Consider the following 13,580-nt stretch of genomic DNA (forward strand, 5'->3'; position numbering starts at 1 on the left):
CACACACACACACACATACACACACACACACACACATACACACTTTGTAAAGCATCCTTGGGTTTCATGAAAGGCGCCATATAAATCTAAGTTACTGTTATTAACTTCTCCGAGAGAAATAAACAAATCCTCTATTCACAAGCCATAGTCTCTGTCTGATTGTTCAAGAGCATTTACTCTTCTACACTCCAACATGTGCTGCTGTGTTCTGATGAAGAGAAATGAAAACACACTCACACTTCCTCAGACCAGGATCCAGTCTGTGCAGTCCACTATGGTCCAACCTGGAGGAAGAAACCAGATCAGAATCTATTTCATACATCTTCATTTAAATCCAGAATCAGACAAGAAGCAGAGTTCATCATTCAGAAACAGTGAGACAGCTTCTGTGTGTCTGTCTGTACCTCAGTGTCTCCAGTCTGCAGTGTGGATCCTCCAGTCCAGCAGACAGCAGCTTCTCTCCTCGTTCTCCTGGATGATTGTAGCTCAGGTCCAGATGTCTCAGGGGGGAGGAGCTTAGAGCTGAGGCCAGAGACGCACAACCTTCTTCTGTGATCAGACAGCCTGACAGACTACACACACACGCACGCACGCCCAGACACGCACGCACACCCAGACACGCACGCACGCAAGCACGCACCAACACACACACACACACACACACACACACACACACACAATATGCTTAACATCCATTGGTCCATTCTTCACTGTTTTACCAGTAACATCCCGTCATAACCATGCAGCTGAACAGAATTGACTTCATAATCTGATACTAATCAATATTTACTCTGGTGACAAATAGTGAAGGTAAGACAGAGCGTGAGATAAACACACAGACTGCTTTGACATCAGCAGTGATGTAGAAACAGTTCTGAACTGTTTCATCTGAAATAAAGATTCTTTAGTTCTTTATGTTCCAAACATTATCCATGGTTTGTTTGTTGGTGGGGAAAGAACTTCATATTCAACTTTCTTTATTCCAGTCCAGCTTCCTCAGACTAAAAGACTGAGAGCTATAGAACGAGTTCAGAGCTTTACAGCTTTAATGTGGAAACATACAGTCAACCTTTAAACCACCACCAAGGCCCATTTAATAAATGATTCATCAAGAAAATGTGATTTTAGATGAATAATGTGGATCAGCAGCACACTAACCTGAGAGTGTCCAGTCTACAGAGTGGACTCTTTAATCCAGTAGACAGCAGCTTCACTCCTGAATCATGCAGGTTGTTGTTGCTCAGGTCCAGCTCTTTCAGACTAGAGGACTTGGAGCTGGGGACTGAGGACAGAACTTCACAGCTTCTCTCTGAGAGGTTACAACCACTCAGCCTGAAGAGGATTCAGAAGAACACAAATGAAAGCAATTACAAACTATAGTTGTTATTTCTGAATAAAGAGAACTACATTTAACCTGGATAGTTATGGGAGCACGTACAGAGCTTTGTTTGAAGCTTTGATCACAGGCAGCAGCCTCAGAAGAGCCTCCTCTGAAGCAGAGTATTTCTTCAGGTCAAACACGTCAAGATCTTTTTCTGATGACAGTAAGATGAAGACCAGAGCTGACCACTGAGCAGGAGACAGTTTATCTGTAGAGAGACGTCCTGATCTCAGGGACTGTTGGATCTCCTCCACTAGAGAACGATCATTCAGTTCATTCAGACAGTGGAACAGATTGATGCTTTTCTCTGCAGACAGATCCTCACTGATCTTCTCCTTGATGTACTTGACTGTTTTCTGATTAGTCTTTGAGCCACTTCCTGTGTGAGTCAGCAGACCTCGTATGAGATTCTGATTGGTCTCTAGAGAAAGACCGAGGAGGAAGCGGAGGAACAAGTCCAGGTGTCCATTAGGACTCTGTAAGGCCTGGTCCACAGCACTCTGATATAAATGTGTTGGGTCAGGTTTTCCTCTGAATACTTTAGACCTCCAGGATGTTGTTTGTTCTTCTGACATGAGATTGACTCCAGAGTTGATGAAGGTCAGATGGACATGAAGAGCAGCCAAAAACTCCTGAACACTCAGATGGATGAAGCAAAACACCTTGTCCTGGTACAGTCCTCTCTCCTCTTTAAAGATCTGTGTGAACACTCCTGAGTACACTGAGGCTGCTCTGATATCGATGTCACACTCTGTCAGGTCTGAGTCATAAAAGATCAGGTTTCCTTTCTGCAGCTGCTCAAAAGCCAGTTTTCCCAGAGACTTAATCATCTTCCTGCTCTTTTCATTCCAGTGTGGATCCGTCTCAGCTCCTCCATCATACTTGATGTTCTTCAGTTTGGACTGAACCACCAGGAAGTGGATGTACATCTCAGTCAGGGTCTTGGGCAGCTCTCCTCCCTCTCTGGTCTTCAGCACATCCTCCAGAACTGTAGCAGTGATCCAGCAGAAGACTGGGATGTGGCACATGATGTGGAGGCTTCTGGATGTCTTGATGTGGGAGATGATTCTGTCGGCTTGCTCCTCATTTCTGAACCTCTTCCTGAAGTACTCCTCCTTCTGTGGGTCAGTGAACCCTCTGACCTCTGTCACCATGTCAACACACTCAGGAGGGATCTGATTGGCTGCTGCAGGTCTTGTAGTTATCCAGAGGTGAGCAGAGGGAAGCAGTTTCCCCCTGATGAGGTTAGTCAGCAGCACATCCACTGAGGTGGACTCTGTGACATCAGTCAGGGTCTCGTTGTTTTTAAAGTCCAGAGGAAGTCGACACTCATCCAGACCGTCAAAGATGAACACAACCTGGAACTCTTCAAACCTGCAGATTCCTGCTTCTTTGGTTTCAGGAAAGAAGTGATGAACAAGTTCCAACAGGCTGAACTTTTTCTTCTTCAGCACATTCAGCTCTCTGAAAGTGAATGGAAATGTGAACTGTATGTTCTGGTTGTCTTTGTCTTCAGCCCAGTCCAAAGTGAACTTCTGTGTTAAGACTGTTTTCCCGATGCCAGCCACTCCCTTTGTCATCACTCTTCTGATTGGTTCATCTCTTCCAGGTGAGGCTTTAAAGATGTCTTCTTGTCTGATGGTTGTTTCTGGTCTGTGTGGTTTCCTGGATGCTGTTTCAATCTGTCTGACCTCGTGTTCATCATTGACCTCTCCAGTCCCTCCCTCTGTGATGTAGAGCTCTGTGTAGATCTGGTTCAGAAGGGTTGGGTTTCCTGCTTTAGCAATCCCCTCAAACACACACTGGAACTTCTCCTTCAGGTTAGATTTGAGTTTACGCCGGCACTCTGCAGCGACTGTTCCTGAAAAAAGAAAGAACTGAAATCAATGAACAGATTCTGATATAGATGACATGACTATCTGAGTTTGGAACTTTAAACCTCTTTGTCATTTTTCTAAAATACTAAATCTGTTAAAATGTTCTTACTGCTCTGCAGACAGTCAGCCAGCTCCTCCTGCTTCATTCTCCTCAGGAAGTGGAGAGTGATCTTCAAAAATGCCTTTTTACAGCTTCTCCCCTGCTCTTCATCCTCACTCTGACTCTCTAAGCATTCTGGGTAATCTGGACTCAGAACCCTCTGGACTCTCTTCAGCTCGTTCTTCACAAAGGTGATGATGTTCTCCTCCAGCAGCTGGAACAGAAGGAGACACAGGATATTTAATATAAACTGGTAAAACTCAACATGTGGTTGTCAGTCTGAAAGTCAGCTGGTCTAAACAGAACAATAACTTAGAATTAAATTATTGTAATGGTAGTATATTAATTAACAGTGTGTTGAACACACCATAAAGATGAAGTCCAGGTCTGTTGAATTCTGTTGGTCTGGTTGATCTCTGTGAACATTGGAGCTCTCCTGTTGAACTCTGACAGGACATATTACACAAGAAAACAACAAGATATATATAATGAAACTCTGAGCCAAGATATGAGTCTTTAAACAACAGAGACATAACATTAACTTGATTTTTTAATTCTTACCTGCCATCAGCAGGACGTCCATCTTTAAAGTCAACAGGGCGACCCATAGACCCGTCACTCTTCATGGACACACAGCTGGGTCCAGGAGAGTCTGGTCTCTGTTCCTGCATCCTGATACAAAAAACAACATTATTAGTTACTGTGAGCAGCAGATGATGATGATGATGATGATGATGATGATGATGATGATGGTGATGAACTCTGAGCAAAGATATGAGACTTTCAACAACAGAGACATAACATTAACTTGATTTTTAATTCTTACCTTCCATCAGCAGGACTTCCATCTTTAAAGTCAATAAAGCGATCTATAGACCCGTCACTCTTCATGGACACACAGCTGGGTCCAGGAGAGTCTGGTCTCTGTTCCTGCATCCTGATACAAAAAAACAACATTATTAGTTCCTGTGAGCAGCAGATGAGACAGTGATGATGACGATGACGATGACGATGACGATGGTGGTGATGATGATGATGATGATGATGATGAAGGTAGAGTGATGTGAGTACTGAGCTGTGACATGGAGGGTCATGGACAGTTAGAGATCCTCACCTCAGAGCTTCATGTTCCTCACACAGAGAGGTTTTAGAGGGAGGGACTCCCTCCTCTGTGTCCTCACACTGATCCATAGCAGAGCGCCCCCTGCTGGGAGAGCTGCACTCTGTCACTACAACAACACTGATGGAGTTCAGTTGCTGAAGTCACATCCAGTCAAAGATCTTCAGCTGTTGAGGAAACAAAGAGATGAAGCTGCTGATTCACCTTCATCATCATCATCATCACCACCATCATCATCGTCATCGTCATTGTCATCGTCATCATCATCATCACCTCACTGTCAGTCTACAAACATCACATCTACCTGATTCACCTTCATCATCATCATTGTTGGGCCTCAGCCATGTGTGCTGGACAAAGGACTCAGGCCTGTATCGCAGTTCTCAAGCCTGACAAGAGTTGTTTTGGAGGGAACTATACAAAGGAGTCTTAGCCCAGCACCCCCCAACAGCAACTAACAAATAGATGTGAAAAGTGGGGGTGTGGGGGGTTTCTGAATTCTCTATCCTCATTGGAGGAGGCCTGAGGTTAACCCACAGGCAGTTCCAGTCTTTAAAAGCAATCGCATCGCATTGCTTTTTTCTCTTCAAGTGTGGTCTGTCGACACATGATGGACTCCAGCATTCGAGGAGACAAGCCCTTTCCTCCTCTTGGCTTACATAGGTTAAACTCCAGAGCTGAGGTTGCTCAGTATAGGTAACTCTTCACATGCTGAATTCAAGCATCAGAGGATTCAACTGACTACTTCCACGGCATATTTTTAGGAGTTTTGGGGTGCAATCAGATTCTATCAGGTTCGAGCAAAAACAAGAGTTTCTTTCCTTTGATTTTTCGTAAGATTTCATTGAACCCAACTGGACTGGAGAGCTGAAGAAAAGCCCACTGATCCCTGAATCCACAAGGACACATAAAGAACTTGGCTCCAACCAGAAGACCACAGAGCAGCACTCTGATCGAAGATCTGAATCCTGCTACCCTCCTCCTACATCTGCCACGAAAGAAACCTGCCTGAATCTGTTGATTTAATATTCAACAGAGTGGAGATCCAACCAACTTTGCAATGGTCACCAGGAGTTACCCCAAGTAAGAGCTTTGGTCTGGGCAGAAATAGTTTCAGAAATAGTTATGTTTCTTTTATAACCACTGATAATTATGCATCATTGTTGATGATACGTCACATTCTGTTTATTATCATTTGTAAGCTGCTGCATTTGTTTTATTGTGAAGAACTGCCGTGTTCGCCTATGTGTGTAATGCTATGCTAGTTTACCTTCAGTCAACGGCTTTCACAAACAGAAAGACCAGTGTACCCGCCATTGAATCAAAGTCCGGCCACTGGCTTTCTGGTGTTTAAGTAACAGTTACTGAACTCAGCTCAGAGAGCTCAAACTATTTCAAAAGGCAGCCACATGGCTTCCTTTGTCATCCACCATTTTGTCCCCATGTCACGAAGCCGCATGGTGCATTGTCTCTCTCCACCATCTTGTTTTCTCTGTCCCTCCTCTCTCTCTCTCTCATCCACACACCCACATGCACGCACGCACGCGCACACACACACACACACAAACACACACACACACACACACACACACACACACATAACTACACTTTTACACCTCATTCACAAGTTTTGCTTGGATTAGTTTGTGATAGTTACTTGTTTGATTGAGTTCATTGATTTTGGGTTGATGTTGCTTTGTTTAAATAAATTCTGTTATAATTTAAGAGAGCAGTTGTTTGTGATTACTGGTGTATATGCATTGTGATATGAGCTGGGTGCGAGGACTTTGTGTACTGATTTAACGCCTTCAATTTATTAAATATAGTTATTAATATTGATAATATTAGTAATTAAGTAAATAATTTGAGACTGATTTTAGTGATATTTTGGTTATATTTCCATGGTTTCAGGGTGTTGTCCCCGAGTTGATTACACATAGTTTAATGATATTGTTATTTATATTAATAATAATTAAATATAATTATTAAAGAATATAACCAAAGTTGACTAGATAAAACCCCAACATCATCATCATCACCTCACTGTCAGTCTACACACATCACATCTACCTGGTTCACCTTCATCATCATCATCATCATCACCTCACTGTCAGTCTACAAACATCACATCTACCTGGTTCACCTTCAAAAAGGGAAAGCAGCACCAGCAAAACCATGGTTATCTTATGGTCCAGCGTGATTTCTGGGCGCTCTTCTTTGCTGCTGCAAGACACATTTTTCTAGCAGTTTTTGGGTATGCATAAAAACATTTTCAACTTTTTTGATCAAGAAGCAGAGTCTCAGCGATCGTCAATGTCACTCAAAGTCGGCAATTAAATCAAGTAGGTTTGACCTCAGCTTTTTATGACATTTTCCCCTCCTCCTCTTGGAGCAAACATATTTCATTTGGTCGCTCGTATGCACACACAGCCCTGCTCCACAGGCGCTTCCAGCTGTTCATTCCTCAGCTGTGTTCAGTTTTTTTGAGGCGAGTTGCGTCTCTGTGTGATCGGATCCTAAGGGGGCCCCATCTGACAGCACTCACTCTCATCGCTCTGCTAAGAGTCACATGATTTATTTCTGTGAAATTAATTATTCGTCTGAGAGTGAAAACAGAGGAGCAGTGGTGGAGCAGACAGTGAAGATGAAATGTAACAGTAAATGACCGAATGCTGCGAGTCTAGTCTTAACTATTGGGGAGAGATGTTCTTTATGTTGGAAATAATACTTCTGTGAACTTTGAAGATAAATGTTTATACAGAGCATTTTTTTGTAGGTGTCAGATTATTGATCACATATTGGTGATGAATGGTTGGAGGACCCCCCTGTGAAGGGGCCCAACAGACTGAATAATCCCCATTTGTTAGATCAATCTGACACAGCTATCTGACTGGAAGGAGACATTCAATAAGAGCTGATCATAGAGAATAACTACAGCAGACAGAGTTTGTCTTTATAAATCTATCTACTAGAATCACACACTCTGATTTCACTGCAGTAATTCTACTTATAGAGCTGCATAATAAGGTCTCTGGTCTGTGCTGATCACTGTTGTGGGTGCAGAGGAGTGTTTGTGTTGCTTGGCAACCGTCCAGTTTCAGAGAAGTTGTGGAACCAGTTGAGCTGATGGAGTGATTATTTTTAGTCCTAACTGATGAGGACAGACTCCACACCCTCCCTCTGCTGTGTAAAACTGTACTGTTAGCATGTTAGCATAGCCTGCATGCTAACTGAGAGTCATTGTGTTCCCTGCACTTCTACTATAGTCAGAGCAGCTAATGAACCTGGTGGCTAACTGATAGCTTACAGCTCTTTTGACACTTAAATTAAACAGAGAGTCTTAAAAACAGTGAAAAGTGTCTCTTACCTTCAACACAGAGAACAGATCTGCGTCAGAACGGGTCAGAGTCAGAGTCCTACTGAGACCAGGAAATACCACAGCTGGTTCATCAACATACCAACAGGTGATCAAAGGGCACACCCTCCATTTCTCCCTGAAGGAAGTTTGAGTTTATTATTTTAAGATTCATGAGAAGAAATTAAAGTGTGTGTGTGATCAGAAGCAGCAGAGATCGTCTTCATGTTGAAACCTCAGCTGTCAATCAAGAGAAGAACTTTCAGACTGTCATTAAAAAAAGACAAAAACTTGAGTCATTATTGACCATTGTCCTTTTGAAATGATCTTCAGTGATTGATAAACTTCTTTGTTTAACATGTTTTATTTAATTGTCAAAAAACTGTCGACAGTTTCACAGTGAATGATCATTTACATCGTTAGTCAATCAATGGGACGCTCTTTGAAATGAATGAAAATCCAAATGTACCTGGTTCATCTGAATCTACAGAGTAACTTCCTTCATCAGGTAAATGTTCTTCACTTACTTCCTCCGAGTTGAAGCAGAAGTCAAGTTAAAAGTCACAGACCACAGAAATGCTGAAATAAACAATTTGAAACTAAAAACTTGACTTACGTACTGAAGATGAAAACACAGGTTTCCACGCTGGTAAAAGACAAACTAACAATAATCCTGGAACAGACAGAAACCTTACGTTAAGCCAGGCAAACATTGTGCAAACTGAGGACGATTCAGACTTGATTTTTGACTCACGAGACGGATTCTGAAGTCAGGCTTGATTGAAAGTCGTTTGTCTTGCAGTGTATGGGGGAGCATGAGGGCCAATCATGGCCCGCTCAGCTGCTCCCAACCGCTCCGAAGAGTTTCTGACATGCTAGAAATTTCAACAGAACTATTCTCTGAAAAACCATGAACAGCGTCTTCCAATCAAAGTCCCGATTGTCTGCATTATTTGTATGTTAAAATGTTCATCGAAATTCTGAACCAATTCTGACAAAGCATCACAAACAAACAATCAATCAATCTTTATTTATATTGCGTCAGTGTTATCTCGAGACACTTGTATGACAAGTGAAGCTGCCTGCACATGTTTTGCAAAGGAAATTAATTATGTGGAGCAAACATTTATGTGACATCTGCTGGACGACAGAAGTAAAATGTTAGGTTTTCATCTTACTGCTTCCATCTCAATGATCCCCTCAATACTCTCTCTGTGAGCCAGCTGACTGAGTGACTGGGAGCCTGTCTCTCGAGTTTTCATCTGCGTACTCTCTGCCGTGTCTGCTTGGGGCAGATGAAGAGCTTTCCTGCAGCTGGTCTTAACGGCAGAGCTGGAGAAGTAGTAGACCAAAGGATCCAATGCGCTGTTGAGATAAGTCAGGCTGATGCTGATGTAAAAAACTGTGGTCAGGTCTTCCAGTGCCGGGCAGACTTCAGATTCCTGCAGGGTGCTGTGTACTTTCTTGGTCGTGATCCAAATCAGCAGCTACATGATGTTGCTCGGGAGGAAGCAAAAAATGAAGAGCGCTGCCACCACCGTGAGGAAGCACAGAGCCCTCTGAATCTTTCCATCCTCGGCCAGCTGCCTCCCTCTCAGGATGACGATTATGTGGATCGTGCAGTAGAGAATCACAAGCAGAGGCAAATAGAAGGAGAAGATGAACTCAAACTTCTGCCAGGTCAGGTTGTGTCCGGGTTCAGTGTTGATCATGAAGCTCTCACAGTAAGTCGTGTTGATGTGCTTTAAGGTGAAAACATGAGTGGTCATGCAGATGGTGATCAGCCACAGTGCCAGACCTCCACGCCAAGCTTTAGAGATGCTCAGAGAGTTAATGGGATTCCCCGGTCTCAGGGGTGGAGGAGAGACAGTATAATAACTGATCAGACTTATTTGTTTTTTTGATCCAGGCTGTAAACATTAATTTATGCTGTAAAAACAGCTTTTTGATGAAGTGACCTGAATCTGAGTTCTGTGTGTTTTTCTGACTTTTATTGTAGTAAATGTTGAACTGGTCACTTCCTCCTCCTCTGACTGATGTTACAGAGTTTGTGGAGGTTTGTACATGAAACATGTTCACTGGCTCTAAACGTTTGGACTCCATGTTAAAGTCACCAAGAGTTTAGATTCAAATGTAATCAAGGAGCTGAGTGTAGTCTGTTGTCTGTGAGCTCATAAGGGCTCAACAGAACATTCAGCACACTGAAGTTCCACCTGCTCAGTCCCCTGCTAACCTTTGAAGAGATAAGTCATGTTTTCTCCTGCTGAAAGAAAAACTTTTCAATCCACATTTTTCTGCTCACTCAAACTGTGTAATGATGAAGGAAGACTTTTAATCTCCCTGAACGTTGATCTTTCAGATAAATGACTTTTTTCATCAGTTAAATTCTAAATATCTCGACTGTAAGATGTGAAGTGATCTTAGTTTAGTGTGAGCAGTTTCAAATCTGTCAAATGTTTGTTGTTTGTTGTCTAAACTTTGTGTTTACTGAAGTTTGTTGTGTTTTTGTCATGTGTGAAATCAGCTGATCAGAAGAAATATGTTTTCTGATCTCGTTCCTTAAAAAGTTTCTTTAAAACAAAGTGTTGGAAACAGAGATTTCATCGTGGCACAGAGATTCATGTCGTGTTGTAGTCAAAACCAAACTAACTCGAGACCAAGACATACTCGAGACCAGAGTAATCCGAGAGCGAGACAAGACCAAAGGCCAGATTTACTAAGCTCCCACTTAAAGAGTACTAAATTGTGTGTTCACTCCAAAAGTTTGGTTGGTGGGCGTTTTGTGGGTGATCTACTAAGAAAATTTGCGTGAATGACAACAGGTGCAAACCTTGTTGAGGCGGTACTATTTATGTTATTTATTTAAGTTATTTTTTTGCATGTTCTACTGCTTTACATCATGGACAGTTTGGACAGAAAGCAGGACGACTGCAAGCGCAAAAGAGGTATTAGTGGGAGAGGCAAATAAACGCACAATACTTTCGAGTTATAGGAGATAAATCTGAATATTACAAAGAAAATGTTGGTTATAAGAAAACATCGGCATTAAACAGGGCCTCTCTTTCCTTCCCTTAATCTTAAGAATGAAGTGTCATACATTGCGCAGGGGGTCGGAGCTGTGTCCTCTGTGGCACGGGTGCTCTACACTCGGGCCGTTCTTGCACACTAGACAGCTGGCCAGTGCTGTATCTGATCGGACATAAATGCCCTGGAAAAAGGTATCGAAGACTGGGGTACAAGCAGTGGTGAGGTCCCCCAATCCAAGCATCCTACAGCGTAGCAGCAGCGGGCTTTAGAGGGAGGTGACGTGCGCATTATGGAGAGGAGTGCAACGGAGGGGTCGAGCTGGGGGAGAGACGCGCGACCCGAGAAAAAGAAAATCCCTGTTTAAAATATAATGTTGGAGAAAAGAGGGAAATAGGACGACATAAATGTCAATGTTGAAATTCTATAGAATGCAGAGGCTGTGGATGTTCAGTTTTGTTTGGATATATGTCAACAATAGCCTGTAGTTTAATCATGGTGTTTCTCTTCCTTATTAAATTAAATTAAAAAGTAATGTGATTTAAAACATATTAACATGTGTGGGGAAAAACGCAATCTTTATGCCTTCTTTTGTTGTGCCTATGTCTCCTCCTAACTACAATAACAGCAGCCTGTTGTGTGTAACGCTGGTCTCCTGGATGAGCACGTTCTTTTCAAAGGTGTTAAATACAGACACCGTCACAATCACAGCACTTTTTGTCAGACTTGGTAAATCACAATGCGTGTACTAACTTAACTTGTTTGCATTTTCTCCTCCCAGTATTTTGCACGTTAGGGCAGAAACACCCCATTATTGCATATTCATTCAGGCAAACGTACTAAAAGGACAATGCGTGTTGTTTTGCTCATTTGAAAGACGCAATCCTCACTGCGCGCCGTTAGTATATCAGATAGCACATTTTTTGCTGGTGGTATAAAGTTTGCACACGTTTTAAGACACGCAAACCTTTAGTAAATCTGGCCCCAAGACATTTGGTATGGAATCGATTAGTAATCAAAATTCAAATGATAAAACTAATTTGAAAATTCAAATGCATTAACAGAAATGCTTTTTAATTTTCAGAACATGGGTGTATTATTTGACTCAAAAATAAAATGATGATTAATTTATCTAATTTGAATTTTAGTTTTCAACTTCAAAAATGCACATTCTTTGACTAAATTAAAATGTACTGCGCGTTCTGCCCGTTCGCCTCATAGACTGTAAATATTACGCTCGCCTGCCTGGGAGCTGGAGTCTGACGACACTTTCCTGCACCGTCCACTTTGTCATTTCATTTTCGAGTTGGTTTGAATTATGATCACTTTTTAGCACAGCAAGTTTGAAAACGAAAAGCCAAAGACCTTTTAGTTTTCATTTGAATGATGTCATACAATATGCATACATAGAGAGTAAAAGTATAATGCAAACTGGATGACTGAATATTCATTTTAAATATAGGTCAAATAATGCACCTATATTCTGAAAATTAAAACGTGTTTCTGTTACTGTATTTTCATTTTAAAATGAGATTTTTCATTTGAATTATGATACAGATTTAGCGGGGTATTTTTTGAAAATGATAAAGCAAATGTAATTTTCTTCCTCATTTTAATTTAGTCAAAGAATGTGCATTTTTGAAGTTGAAAACTAAAATTCAAATTAGATAAATTAATCAAAATGTTATGTTTGAGTCAAATAATACACCCATATTCTGAAAATTAAAAAGCATTTCTGTTAATGCATTTGAATTTTCAAATTAGCTTTATCATTTGAATTTTGATCACTAAACGCTTCCATAATTTGGGGATCAAGACCAAGTCGAAACCAAGACCAAGGCAGGACGAGACCGAGACAAGACTAAGACATTTAGGGATGGAGACTGAGTCAAGACCAAGGCAGGAATAGACCAGGACAAGACCAAAACATTTAGGGATGGAGACCCAGACAAGACCAAGACATTTAGGGATTGAGACCAAGTCCAGACCAAGACCAAGGCAGGACTAGAATGAGACAAGACCAAGACATTTTGGGAGGGAGACCCAGACAAGACCAAGACCCAGACATTTATGGATCAAGACTGAGTCAAGACCGAGACCAAGACCAAGGCAGGACTAGACCAGGACAAGACCAAGACATTGAGGGATCGAGAACAAGTCGAGACCAAGACCAAGGCAGGACTAGACCGAGACAAGACCAAGACATTAAGGGATCGAGACAAGACCAAAACCAAGGCAGGACCAGACCGAGACAAGACCAAGACCAAGGCAGGATGAGACCAAGGGGTGACACTGTTATGTAATTTTATGAAATGTTGAACTGCTGCAGCTGAACGTCTGGGGTCTTATGAACCCGTGAGGGTTGGGCACTCGTTACACATAAATAAATACAATCAATAAATTACAACCAGAATGTTTTTCAACAGTTAAAAAGTAAAGTCTGTGTTCAAACCTCACTGATTCTCTGAGAAATGACCACCGTGTGTATGTTTGTTTTTGTCTCTGCAGTTTATCGACATCGGCAAGTCATTAGAATGTATGTTCCTGTCTTTATTTGGATGCAAGACCACGGTCCACGCTCTGTCTCCTGGAGATCTGGACTCTTCCAGGCCCTGGAAGAAGTCCAGAGGAGGGGGTGAGAGACCTTCCTCTCCAGAAGACATCGAGCCGCCCACCATCATGAAAGGGACCAAATGGAGGAGTGAGAGACCTCTGTTTGGGTA

General features: G+C 42.1%; 1 protein-coding gene and 1 pseudogene across 1 annotated transcript in view; both read right to left on the reverse strand.

Annotated features, from left to right (window-relative positions):
- The window catches only part of LOC136181101 (NLR family CARD domain-containing protein 3-like), a 785,212-nt gene that overhangs the window by 54,979 nt on the left and 716,653 nt on the right, over positions 1 to 13,580 (reverse strand). The gene's annotated exons all lie outside the window — the stretch shown is intronic.
- LOC110003616 (hydroxycarboxylic acid receptor 2-like) lies at positions 8,905 to 11,101 on the reverse strand (annotated as a pseudogene).

Source organism: Labrus bergylta, chromosome 2, assembly GCF_963930695.1.
Source record: "Labrus bergylta chromosome 2, fLabBer1.1, whole genome shotgun sequence".
NCBI lineage: Eukaryota > Metazoa > Chordata > Actinopteri > Labriformes > Labridae > Labrus > Labrus bergylta.